This window comes from Dromiciops gliroides, chromosome 4 (genome assembly GCF_019393635.1).
Source record: "Dromiciops gliroides isolate mDroGli1 chromosome 4, mDroGli1.pri, whole genome shotgun sequence".
Taxonomy (NCBI): domain Eukaryota; kingdom Metazoa; phylum Chordata; class Mammalia; order Microbiotheria; family Microbiotheriidae; genus Dromiciops; species Dromiciops gliroides.
Window position 1 is genome coordinate 276,135,803 of NC_057864.1, and position 14,574 is coordinate 276,150,376.

The window sequence follows — 14,574 nt, forward strand, 5'->3', positions numbered from 1 at the left end:
ACTGAGGTCATCTATTTTGTTTCCCCACATTCCCTATTTCATGCCTCAAAAGTCCTGTTTAAAAAAAAAGTAAAAAGTAAAAAAAGTAAAAAGTCTTTACCCACTTTCTCCTCTTTTAACATCAGAGGATGAAGACAATTCCAAAGAACTCATGATAGAAAATGTTCTCCACATGCAGAAAAAAGAACTGTGGGTTCTGAATGCAGATGGAACCATACTCTTTCTACCTTTGGGCTTTTTTTTTTTCTTTTTTGAGGTTTTCCCCTTGTGTTCTGATTCTTCTTTCACAATGTGACTAATGCAGAAATGTGTTTAATGTGATTTTACATTTATTACCTATATAAGATTGCTTTATGTCTTAGGGAGGGGGGAGGAAAGGGAGTGAGGGAGAAAAATTTGAGACAAAATCTTATGAAAACAAATGTTGAAAACTATCTTTACATGTAACTGGAAAATAATAAAATACTTTTAAGATGAATTTTTTTTTAAATATCAGAGGATGAAGTATTCCTCTACTGTGTCACTGTTCATCCTTCTCATTCTGTTCTTGATCCCACCCCTTCCTCTCTCCTCCAGGACCTTGTTCCAGAATCATTTTCTTACTTGCATTTTCAACATCTCCTTCTCCACTGGTTTCTTCCCTCCCACCTACAAAAATGCTCAAGTTCTCCCTAGTCTTTTTTAAAAAAAGAAAAAGCCTTTTCCCTTGACTCTGATGCTCTCAAGCTTTATTCTCATATTTATCCTACCATTTAGAGCTAAACTTTAAGGGGGACACTCAGTGTCCCCACTTCCATATCACCCATTCTTTCCTCTACACTTATAATTTAGCTTTTCTTCATCATGATAAAGGAATTGTTCTCACTAAGGCCAACAACGACTTCTTCATTGATAAATCCAATGGAGGATTCTTCGTTTTGTTTTTTGTCATATGCCACCCAACTCCCTCCTGCCTTGACTCAGATGAACTGGTGTCTCCTGATTCTCCTTCCTGCTTCTCTTTTTCTTTTTAATTGCCTGTCCTTGTGGCTTTTCCTCTACCCATCCCCTGAATGTGAATTTTGTGCAAGGCTCTGTCCTAGACCCCTCTTCTGCTACTTGGCAAAGCTCATCCAACACAAACAGATTAGGTATTGGAGGAATTACACTGTGTGTATAGAAGGCAATATCCCATTTTGTCCTAGGCTACTTAAATTCTAAAATACTCTTTAAATACTATGAACTCATATGGATTCAATTATCATATCTCTGCAGATGATTTCCAGATCGATATATTTAGCCCTAATCTCTCTCCAGAGTTTCAATCACACATCTCCAACTGCCTTTTGTACATCTCAAATTCAACACATCCAAAAAAGAACTCATTATCTTTCCCTCCAAATTCTCCCTTCTTCCCAACTATCCTATTACTGTGGAGGATACCACCAATCTTCCATTTACACAGACTCCCAATTTGCTGTCATCTTTGACTCCTCACTTAAACCCACCCCACAGAGCTAATCTACTTTTAAGTCTTGGCAACACCTTCACAACATTTCATTTATTAACCCTTCTCTTCACTCACACAGCTGCTACTGTGGTGCAGACTTTCATCACCTAATGCCTGGAGTATCTTAAAAGTCCTCTTGTCGGTCTCCTTGACTCAAATCTATCCCCAGTCTAATCCATCTTCTGTTCAGTTGCCAGTGATTTTGTAAAGTGTAGGTCTGACCAAGTAATGCCCCCACCTTACTAAATAAAGTGGCTCCCTAACGACTCCAGTTTCAAATTAAAATGCTTTATTTGGAACCTAATGTCTTTCACAAGTCAGCCCCTTCCTACATTTCCAGTATCCTTACATGTTATCATATAAATACACTGACCTTCTTTGCCTTTTCATACACACTTAATAATCTATCTCCATGCTTTTGTACTCACTACTCTTCCGGCCTAAAAAGCTATCTTCTTCCCTCTCCCTCTGGGTTTCCCTGACTTGCTTCAAGACTTATGTCAGGGGAAGCTTTGTGGTGCAGTGGATAGAGCACTGACCCTAGAGTCAGGAGGACCTGAGTTCAAATCCGGCCTCAGACACTTAACACTTACCGGCTGTGTGACCCTGGGCAAGTCACTTAACCTCCAATGCCTTACCAAAAAAAAAAAAAAAAAAAGACATGTCAAATCCCACCTGTTTCAGGAAGCAAAACTTTCCTAGTCCTCCAGCTTCCCTTACCTCTGAGATCATCTTCTATTTACACTTTGTGTATCTTTTATACTGAGTTATTTGCATGTTGTTTTCCCCATTAGATTGGGACCTTCTTGAGCTGTGCTTTTTTTCTTTCTTTCTTTCTTGGTATCTCTAGCACTTAGCAAAGTGTCTGGCTCATATAAAGTGCTGAATAAATGCATGTTGACTGACTGACTTAACATGCACAGAAAGCAATAAATTGATTTTTCCATTTCATGAAAATCATGAATTTCATTTTAGGCTGACTTTACTATCTGTAATTAGTGTGCCTTCAGTACATAAAAGCACATCTGGCACAAGCTGGACTTTATGAAGCACAGTTAAGTTTCAGTATTAAAAATTTAACATCTGTACTATGACAATAATTATCCTTAATTTTTACATGAAATCAAACTGCCCTTTCAAAAATCTAGAGCTCAGAAAACACAAATTGAAATTATATTATCTGATTACTCTTAAACCATATCTGTTATTATTATCATTGTTATTATTATTATGGAGATGGAAAGAAACAGATTATCTAGACCAGTCCTCTCACCTTGCCAATGAGAAAGCTGAAGTCCAAAATATGGATATAATTAGCCCAAGATCATAAAGCGAACCAGTGGTAGAATTGTGACTCAGACCTAGGACCCCCTAATTCCTATGCCAAAGCTCTTTCCACTATGACTCAGAAAGCCTTATAATTGTCAACAAAATTTTAAGTGTTGAAAACATTAATGGAAAATTCAATATATCATAATGGTCCAAGTGCAAGCTATATTTCCCCCAAAAAATGATTTAAAAAACCTGACAATAGCCTATAGTGTTATTCTTTTAATGTATAGCTATATTTTTTCTTTTCATAGAAATATCATTTTAGGGGTATAGTAAATTCAGAAACAGCCAATATCTAGACCAATAAAGTAATTTACAAATGAAAGCAAGAGAATCATTTTGGGGGTTTTGTTTTTGTTTTTGTTTTTGTTTTTGTTTTTTGGGCAATGAGGGTTAAGTAACTTGCCCACAGTCACACAGCTAGTAAATGTTAATTATCTGAGGTCATATTTGAACTCAGGTCCTTCTGAATCCAGGCTGGTGCTTTATCCACTGCGCCACCTAGCTGCCCCCTAAGAGAATAATTTTTATAGGTAACAAGAAATAATAATTTTAAACTTCTTGCTTAAAGATCTAGTATCTTATTTCATTGCAGATATATTTTTAAAGAAACAACTACCTTTACTGTGAACGAGCAGGATGTTTTTAATAATACTATTTTGTTCAGTCATTTTTCAGTCATGCCTGACTCTTTATGACCCTATTTGAGGTTTTCTTGGGAAAGATACTAGAGTAGTTTGCAATTTCCTTCTCCAGCTTATTTTACAGAAGAGAGAACTGAGGCCAACAGGTTTAAGTGACCAGGGTCACATAGCTAGTGAGTGTCTGAGGCCAGATTTGAAGGAAGAAGAATCTTCCTGATTCCAGGCCTAGCATTCTAGCCACTGTGCCACCTCACTGCCTAGCAACATTTTAACAACAATGAATTATTCATTTCCTAGTCAATCAATTTTCTGAAGGATGTATTACTTTATGTTGATTTCAAAATTCTATTTATAATCTCCCTAGGATGTAATTCCTTCATGGGTTTAACAATGATTTCCATGTTTGTGATTAATAAGGAAAAGAAATTATTTTAGTGGGGAAAAAACCCTATACATTAATTGTATAGATACTCGCCAATAGTGGTATTTAAGCAAAGGCTGATTAGTCACTGTCAGTAAGGAAAGGTGACTACTACATTCCTGAATGGAAGCTTAGCCTATAACACTCAGTTGGTACTTAATAAACAGTACCTCTATTATTGTTATATACACAGCAGTAATAAGAAATTTTTGTACTAGACAGAAATATTATAAATTGTGCCTGGGCCAAGGAGCATGAGATGGACCTTTAGTTGAGTCAGAAGGGAAGGGCAGGGCATTGTCTCATGGGTAAAGACAGACATCCTAAAATTGAAGTCAATCTTGGAGAGGATGATACATGGAAGAGGGCAGGGAACAGGATGAGACAGGAAAAAGCATTTACTCCAGCTTGACATCTGCTTAACTTCTTATTTTATCTAATGTTAATTAATTACTTTCAATAATTAGGTACTAAATTCTGCTGTTTCTGTCTGCTGAAGGAATGAATACAAGTAATGTTGCTACCCTGAAGCAAAGGCCTAGTTACCCCATCCTAGTTATGACTGACTGTATCTCTTTAACAGAGGTGTCTAATTTTCCCCAACTAAGTAACAGGTTTCCCAATGGCAAGAACCATGTTCCAAAATCAAACCCATATCCAACTAATCTAACCCCAAATTTTACAGATAAAAGGAAGCATTCATTAGTGGATAGAATTCTAAAATTGGAGTCAGGAATTCCAGGGATGGAATCCTGCTGCAGGAATTGACCAGCTTTAAGAGGCTGGGAATGTCACTTTACCTTTGTGAGTATAAGATTGCTCATGTGTAAAATGGAAATAATTCATACTGACCCCACTAGGTTAGTATAAGGATCAAATTAGAGAACATATGTAAAGAACTTTGAAAATGTAAAAGCATTATATAAACACCAGATATTTCTGCTGTTGCTGCTACCACCAAGGAAAGTGGGAAGAGGGGAAGCTACTTGCCCAAATTACATTGTTAGCTGCCATCCAAAAACCAAAACTCAAATATAGCTAACTCTCAATTCAATGCTATTTCTACTTATCATCCGTCATTTTTGTAGTATTAACTTGTTAAAAAAAATCCTCCAGGTTTTCTTTCATCTCTGAAATTATGCCTCTTATCATTGTGCTTCATACATAGTAGGCATTCTGTTAATGATGACAGAGGGCCATTTGATGTAAGATTAAACATTTCTCCTTTGCAAATAAGAGATCTGACCCTGACTTTCCTCATTCATTCAGAGTTTCACTCTGATCCCTGCTTTGCCTTGGATGGCTATGTTGCCTATATGCACTAGGGAAAGGAAGGGAATAAACATTTATGTAGTACCTACTATGTACCAGGCACTGAACCTCTATACTCTTTTTACAAATATTAGCTCATTTGATCGTGATAATAACCCTGTAGGGTAGGTGCAATTATTATCCCCCATTTTACAATGTAGGAAGCTGAGGCAGAAAGAGAGGTTAAGTGATTTGACCAAGGTCACACACCTAGTGTCTGAGGGCAGATTTGAACTCATGAAGATGAGTGTTCATGATTCAAAGCCCAGTGTGCTATTCACTGCACCACTAACTGCCCTGTTAATTGTTGTTGTAGTTTAGTTATTTTCAGACATTTCCATCTCTTCATGACCCCATTTGGGGTTTTGATAGCAAAGATACTAGATTGCTTTGCCATTTCTTTCTCCAGCTCATCCTACAAATGAGGAAACTGAGGCAAACAGGATTAAGTGACTCCCCCCTGGATCACACAACCAATAAGTGTCCAAAGCCAGATTTGAACTCAGCTCTTCCTGATTTCAAGCTCAGCACTCTATCTACTGCACCACCTAGCTAACCCAATAATGCAGGTCATTGATTACAATTGTCTGTATCTTCTCTATTCCCCTTAACTGCAATGTTATCCCCACCTTTTCCAAACTTTGTACCAAAGATGTTATGGCTGAGTTTAGTCTATTTCCCATCTCTTTTAGACACTGAGAAATAAATGAGTCAAAAGACTGACATGACAGCAGGTGGAAAGGGGAACAGAAGAGTTGTTTTAACATGTGTATATATGTGTGTGTGTGTGTGTGTGTGTGTGTGTGTGCGTGTGTGTGTGTGTGTGTGTATGTGTGTGTATAATATATATAATGTATATAAAAAATAACTGAGTAACTAGGCCCAGAAACTATATAGTGTTTAAAGCTATCAGGATTTCCAGGAAAAATAATTTGTCTTCCTGGACAGTATCCCTCCATGGGATCATTTTTTCACTACTTGCTGAGACATTACTTAAATTCCTAGTCTACCCTTACTAAAGATTAGAATGCTATGGACAAAGCCCTACTAGCAAATAACATATGGAGGGAAAAATAAAACCAAGTATTCATGCTCTGGGCATTGGTTTATTTTTGTCATTTGTTTGTATGGGAGGCTAACACAATATTGTGAAGCAAAGGTTTCTGTGAAACTTTTGTTATATGAATGGAAGTTTTCTGCCCTAATATTTCTGATTGGCTATATAAAAATATTCTCATTAAGCCAGTTATATTTTACCCTATATCATCACAGATTTCTAAAGTGCTAAAAAAATCTAGTATTTTTTTCATGCTGAGAAATAAAACAATATAGTAGAAGAGGGTAGGCAGAATTGTTCAAACAATTCTGTATTATTAGAAAATTCTTGCCCAGAAATTATCAGACAGTAACTTTAACTGCTTGGTGCCCTACAACTCAGTAACAAGAGTCACCATTTATATTTTCTGCATGCACCAATTCTTGGGATAAATATATACTTTCAAAAATGTTTGAAGTGTTGGCTAGTAGTAGAGATGCTTTGTCCTAAATTTAAAATAATCTGCAAGAAAGTTGTGGGGGAGTCTCTGGGGGAGATGCTAACAGGGCATATGATTTGGATGGTTAAAAATAACTTCTTAGTTAACTTTTATAATTAAAAAATGCCCTCATAAAGCTCACAAGTGAGATTATTTATTTTTAAAAAGGAAAATTATCAATTACTAATATTTTCTTTTTGACACCAATAATGAGGAAAATAAACTGTTAATGGGTAATATAATACTGGAATCAGGGTTGAAGTGACCTAGATCAAAACAACACAGGCCAAAACAAAAACTTACCGAAACACCAAATCAAGTACAGCACCTGGCAAGGTTCCCAGAAGGTCACCAAACTTGGATTTGAAAAAAAAAAAGAAGTATCCAAGTTTCCTGAAATTTTTTTAAGATGTCTCTGAAAAAAGATTATAGGATCATAGACTGACAACTGGAAGAGAACTTACAGGCCAACTGAATCTAACCTCCTCATTTTACTTCATCTTACAGATAAGAAAACTGAGGCTGAGAGACTGAATGACTTGACCCAGATCACATTGATAGTATAGGTCTGAAAATCCATACTCAAATGTGAAATGGCAAAATAACAACAGAAATCAAAACCCAAGTTGCATAGTATCCAAAGTTAATGAAACACAGGTGGATAATTATTGAAAATGAAATAAATACACAAACCAAAGATACAATTCTACAACCTCCAAGTGTTTTTAAAAGGGCAGAAGTGTGTCATTGAGGAGTCTTTGAGAGGGTGGGTTGGGAATTGTTGTTAAATCAAGGAAAAAAAAAGGCTTGGCATTTTCCTCTTCTCTTTTCATTTCATCTATACTTGTATCCTCACTATCGTGCTGGTAGAGACCATTTTGTGCTGAGTTCCAAGAGAACTGGCTGTTTGACTACCTACTCTCTAGCAAGTTGTCCAGCAAGTTGGTTATGATCTCTAAGAAGTTATCTAAGTTCTCTAGCTCTCTAGTTCTCTAGTTCATCTGAAAGAAATATGAGGGGGTTTAAACAAGATCATCTCTAAATTTCATGTTGCTAAATCAAGAGGCTTATTTTGAAATACGTGTAAATAAACTATACCTTGCATCTAGGTGGAATAATGGAGTGATTGGTGAAACTAGAACTTGGATGACCTGAGTTTGACTCCTGCCTTTGACAATTCCTAGTTGTGGGATCATGAATAAGTAATGTGACCTCTCCAAATCTATTTCCTCATCTGTAAAATTGGGATAAAAAAAAGCACCTGGCTCACATGGTTGTTGCAAGGATCAAGTGAAATAATAGTTGTAAAGCATTTTGCAAACATTAAAAAGCAATACTATGGGGCAGCTAGATGGCGCAGTGGATAGAGCACCGGCCCTGGAGTCAGGAGTACCTGAGTTCAAATCCGGCTTCAGAGACTTAACACTTACTAGCTGTGTGACCTTGGGCAAGTCACTTAACCCCAATTGCCTCACTAAAAAAAAAAAAAAGCAATACTATAAATGTGGTTGAGCAGTTTCAATAGTGTCCTACTCTGTGTGACCTCATTTGGGGTTTTCTTGGCAAAGATACTGAAATGGCTTGCCATCTCCTTTTCCATCTTATTTTACAGAAGATGAAAATGAGGCAAACAGGGTTAAATTATGAGCCTAAGGTCACACAGCTATTAAGTGTCTGAGGCCAGATTAGAACTCAAGTCTATGAGTTGCCCTGACCCCAGGCCCAGTTTTCTATCCAATGCGCCACCTACCTGTCCTATATAAGTGCTAGGTATCATCATTATCTGTTTTAGGGGACAGTGGTGCAGTAGATAAAGCACTGGCCTTGGATTCAGGAGGACCTGAGTTCAAATCCAGCCTCAGACACTTGATACTAGCTGTGTGACCCTGGGCAAGTCACTTAACCCTCTTTGCCCTTCAAAAAACCAAAAACAATAACAAAAAAAATCATCTGTTTTAGAAGGCTATGATTATCATAGAGAGGCAACATAGGATGATAGACATTAAGACTGGATAAGGATGATATGGGTCCACGTCCCACCTCTCACATATGCTGATCATATAATACTGGGCAAGCCACTTACGCTCTCAGCACCACCTGGCCACTAAGATCATGAACTGAAAAGTTGGTAGTAATGCATTTCTGGAGAGTTTCCTCATCCAAAATTTTCTATACAAATTAAATCACAAGTCCAGAGGGGTTTAGGACAGGTGAAGGAATGGGAGGTAGCAGTGAAAGTTCATTACCATGTGATCAAAATTTACTACAGTTGTTTATTTCGGAATGCAAGAAAATCAATTTTCAAATAAATTTTCCAGAGTATTATTAAATTAGTACATGTTAGAAGGACATATACTGAAGTTGAAGTTTAAATACTTGGCCCCATAATGAGAAGACAGGACTCATTGGAAAATACTCTAATGCTGGGAAAGAGTGAGAGGAAAAGGAGAAGGGGACAACAGACAGTGAAATGGATAGTGTCATGGAAGCAAGAAACATCAGCATGGACAAGCGACGGAGAGGCCTGGAGTGCCCTTCATGACCACAGGGTCATGAAGAGTCAGACATGACTGAACAACAACAAATAGAAATCAACAACTATATGGCCTAAAAAGAGCCACTGCAACATTTTTGTTTTGTGGGGTAATTAGGGTTAAGTGACTTGCCCAGGGTCACACAGCTAGTAAGTGTCAAGTGTCTTATGCCAGATTTGAACTCAGGTCCTCCTGAATCCAGAGCCGGTACTTTATCTACTGACCTAATGCAACATTAAAGAATCCAAGTTACTACTTAGTGTCATTTACTCCCTACTTCACAAGGAAATTTGGTGAATTCATTTATAGATAAGGAAAACAAATAAGCTTCAACTTACAACATTTGCTTGTGGTTTTACATGTCCAGTAATGAAGCCAGGGTCTTCATAACTACACGTGCAATTCTGTTTCTGTTGGTCTATACTGCTTCAAGAATCAGAGGATAACAGATTGAAAGTTGAAAGAAATCTTAAGAGTCATTGAATCCAACCCTTCAATTTATAGATAAGGAAACCGAGATACACAAGAGGTTAAGTTACTCTTCCAGGGTCACACATCTAATAATTATCTGAAGTCAGGCTTGAAACTGGGTTTTCTTGACTCCAAGTCTGGAGCCATGATTTCATCAGTGTTTATTCCTTCCACCAAAGTCAATCACAGTTCCTTTATAATCTATTAAGTAATCTGCATGAGGTTGTTTTTTTGGCAAAAATAATAAACATCATCATCTAGTCATTAGCCTGTCCATATTTTTTCTAGACTAACCGTTCAGTCAACCATCAATCCACAAGCATTTATTAAACACCTACTGTATGCCAAACATTGTGCCAAGCACTAACCATATGACAAAAATGAAACAATCATCACTCTTGAGACATTTATATTCTATTAAGGACCACAATATTTTAGTTAAGTAGATAAAAAATATATACATAGTGAATAGGAGGCAATTTCCTAGAGGTGGGAAGAGACACTAACAGCTGCAGGGGAGAAGGAAAAATCAGAGAAGGCCTTTAGAAAGAACAGAATTTAGTAATTGTTGGATATGAGAGGTAAGTGAGAATGAGGAATTGATGATGGCTCAGAGGTTCCGGTCCTGGTGTGATTAGGAAGAAAGTGGTAACCTCAACAGAAATGGAGAAATTAGAAAGGGAGGGGAGTCCAGGGGAAAAAAAATAATGAATTCTGTTTTGAACATGTTGCATTTTAGATGGTTATGGAATATTTAAAAGGTAATTGATACTTTAAGACTAGAATTCAGGAGAAAGACTAGGTAGGGTTAGACCTATATCTATCTTTTGAGAGCTGATAATTGATCCCACAGGAGCTGAGATAACCAAGATTCTTTCATGCATCATACTTCATAGTGGTGAAAATGGTACTGGACTTACAAGTTAAAAAAACAAAACAAAACTTTGCATCAAAATCCTGGCTCTACAATTTCCTGGAAGCTGTGTGTGTATATGTGTGTGTGTGTGTGTGTGTGAGAGAGAGAGAGAGAGAGAGAGAGAGAGAGAGAGAGAGAGAGAGAGAGAGAGAGAGAGAAAGGCAGAAGACACAACCTCCCTCATTCTATTTTCATACCTGTAAAGGGAAATGGTGTTTTCTATAATACCTACTTCAGATGGTTGTTGTGAAGAAAAGCATTTTGCAAACTTCAAAGAGACAAATAAATGACATTTTAATCTATCACCCAGCTCATATTCAAAGCCTTTCCATTTAGGTAAGACTTGCCATCTTACACCACAATAAGGTATCACAGTATGAGTCAATACTAATATGCATAAGGAAATATAGCATTTTACCAGAGTTTAATGCAATTTATTTGTTCACAATAGTAATAATATAAGCAACACAATATTATGAGTTATATGAGAAGTATTTGAAAAAGTAGCATGATATAGTAGAAACAGCATTGAACTTGAAGTCAAGAGAGACAGATTACCCCAATTCTAGCTGTATAATAGATACACAGGAAAAAAGAGTCAGAGGTCCTGGGTTAAAATCCAATTTCAGTCATTCTCTTTATGACTTTGAGCAAGTCACTTACCTTCAGTTTCCTTTTTTTTCCATAAAATGAAAATTTTAGACTAGAAGATCACTAAGGTCCTTTGCAGGTCTAAGTCTACGATCTTAGTTACATTTCTATCATTAATCATTTTCCTCAAGATTTATGTGACCCTGAGGATTACTCAGGCCAATTACAATTAAATTATGTAAAAAGGAACTGCTTTTCTTATTTTTTTTTCATTCTCACATTATTGAAGGCATTCTAGAGTTATTACAAATAGGGAAAAAACCAATTTATTAGATGGTATCAACTAATAAAGGCAGCACTGCACAGTGAAGTTGAAAGAGTTCTCAGAGACTGAGAGACCTGACTTTAAAGTAATTGCCTCAACCAGGAGATGTCTGTGTGATCCTGAGCAAGTCTCTTAAACTGTTAGTGTTCTCAGGCAATTGTAAAACTACAAGAAGTCTACCAGCATTGGTGGGGGGACTTTCCTCACACAATGTTCCACATACCAATGGAACAATGGATGGATGGATTGATGAATGAAGAAAACTTCCCTTATCCCCCAACTTGGCCCTCATATGGATTTATTTCTTTCTCTGGGTCCTCATTTGCTTTCTCTTATATTGTCTTAAACAAATTGTGATATAAATATATCAACTTACAGTTCATTTTAACACTGAGAAGCCTGGGAAAACCCATAGTCACTTTAAAGCTAACTTTTTCATTGATGAGAGTATGCCATTTTATTACCCATTTCTTCATTTTACAGTAATAGTATGAATCAAAGTTAGCTTTCCTAACTATGTATTGATTTGGAACATAAGTTTCACTGCATTTATTAAATTCCACTTTGAATTGTTGGATTGACGTGGCTTGACTGCAGTTCACAACAGGTTCTGGTGCACATGCTGACACAGAGCACAGAACAATGAGCAAAATCTGAGCATGGCTAGAATTTTCCAATGCCCATATAACTGTATTCTGGCAGGACACCGGGATTTTATTCAGGTAATTAACTAAAGGGCATGTACAATATGTGCATGCATAAACTGATGCCTCAACCCATTATGCATAGGGGTTTTCAGAGTTAGTTAAATGTCAAATTGGTACCTCTCTCTTAACAGGTCTACTGGCATGAACAGCAATAGCTCTAAGAGTCATCTTGCTGGTCTGAACAAAAAGTCTTGGTACAGTTAGCACTGTGTTCACCACAGCACAAATGTGTTGTGACTGGACCAGTGCCTATTCAAGATTTGCTAATCCAGTTGTAGACTTTCTAATCCATTTAGGCCCATTTGCAGAAGTCATTTTTATCTATTTTTGTACTCATGGCTTAGCAACAGATTAAATGTTTAGCTAGCCATTATGAATTTCCAAACTTCTACAAAACTGGATTGAGTATGCCTATGTTTCACCTTTACATAGCCAGAGTTTCATCAGGGGAAGGAATTCCATGACTTCTCCTATAGACCTTAAAGCTCTAAACGCTTAATTAAAAAAAAAAAGTTATTCTGAACTATGAAGCCTAACATCTGCAGGCATAACAGAGATGCTGCTGGATCATCTAATCCATTGCTTGAGAGCATTGCCAGATTTTCATGTTACTACAACTAGATAACTAATACATACACCCCCTTTTCTGGCTTCATTTCCTTAGTTTAAGAGTAAAAATAAACAGGGCCACTTATTCCCACTGCACTCCCTAGGTAACAAATTTCACTATGTTAAAAAAAAAAAATCATGAAGATGGCCAGGTCTCCACCCCTCCAAATCTTTTCCAGGAAAAAATAGCTTAAACCTTAAATTCTGGAGGGTTCATAGATATGGGTAGAGGCTAGGCCAGTAGCACCTGCAGATGCTGGGAGTACCCCTCCCCCTCCCCACAGACACCTTGGAAGGGTTTTGTTTCTTTAAGAGTTTTGTTTATTTCTTTGTGCATTTGTTTTTGTAGGTGTCCAGTCTTTTAAGGAAGGAGTTTTTAACCAAGGGCCCCTGAACTTTTAAAAATATTTGGATAACTATTTTAGTATAATCGGTTTCCTTTGTAATCCTGTGTATTTTATCCATTTGAAAGCATTATTCTAAAAAAAGATCCATAGGCTTCACCAGATTCTCAAAGGGGTCTAGAATACAAAAAGGTTTAAGAATTTTTTCTTTTCTTTACTTTTCTTTTTTTTTTTAAAGTAGTGTCTTATCCACCTGAATTCCCAATCTTAGATCTTTTCTGCTCACTTCTGGTGGAAGGCAGAAAACGTGACCAAGGGATGTGAAGGGGGATCTCCAGCAAAAGGATCTCTTGGATCGCTTTAAAATCATGCCACCTTACCCGATGTTGGCACCTCTTCCCGTCCCCCACCCGCCGCGGCCACTACCCCCCTCCCCACAAATACACACCTCACCTGCAAAGACAGAAGGCTCTAAATCAGTGCCCAGGATGAAACCTTTTAATTAGCAAATGGTACATATTAATGCCCCTGCCCTGCCCTCTCTAGGCATCGGATTTCCTGGGGCTGCTTCATCTCCTTCCTAACTCTTCCTCCTCCGAGGAAGTAGAATGCGGGATGGAAAAATCAAGGAATGCATTCAATATTCGGCTTTGGACCCTCACCCCCACGCCACTGAAGCCGGCTGTCAGGAAATCCTGGTAGGCTAGGCGCGTGCCCTTCAGGGCTCTTACCTGGAGCGCTCACTGTGCGCAAAGAGCCAGGAGCAAGGAGAGAGAAGTCAGCAGCCTGCAGCGCGCTCCGCAGTTCTCACACCCTCAAACTCCTCTGAGCAGGTGAGGCCTCCAGGAACAAGCTTCCCCAAAGGGCACTAAGCAGAGAGACTGCAACCTAAGGCAGAGACCTGTGTTCCAGTCCTCCTGCGTCCCCCTGTTGCTTTTACAGCACCGTCCGCTCTTTAGTTGCCTGCTGTAGAAAAGGCTCACCAGCTGCGTTCAGAAACTTTCTCTCTGACTTGGGGAGGCGGAGCCTGAGAGATAAGGTCCCTGCTCACCGCCCCCCACCGTCTTTCCGGCTCTGAAAGCTTGAGGGTGGGTTTTGGATCAGTATCCCAGAGGGCCAACGCTTCCTCCAAGAGTCCCAAACCTGCCCCTGAGCATGCTCAGATTCACGGCTAATCCACCCAGGAGAAGAGTCCCAGATCCTGTATATCTGAATTTGGCGAGGGCAGAATGAGTACAGAGACGTTCAGAAAGAAAAGCAAAATACTGGCGGTTCCGAAATTGGACTCTGAGGCAGAAAAGGATCAAAGAGAATCCCAAAAATGGAGACACGAAACACAATGAGA

The 14,574-nt window shown here is 38.1% G+C and overlaps 1 protein-coding gene across 1 annotated transcript in view; it reads right to left on the reverse strand.

Moving 5' to 3' along the window:
• Positions 1 to 14,364, reverse strand: part of COL21A1 (collagen type XXI alpha 1 chain) — a 236,272-nt gene extending 221,908 nt beyond the window's left edge. The window contains exon 1 of the mRNA XM_044000075.1: positions 13,961 to 14,364. The gene's annotated coding sequence lies outside the window, so the exon portion shown is untranslated. The remainder of the gene's footprint in view (positions 1 to 13,960) is intronic.
• Between the last annotated feature and the right edge of the window lie 210 nt (positions 14,365 to 14,574).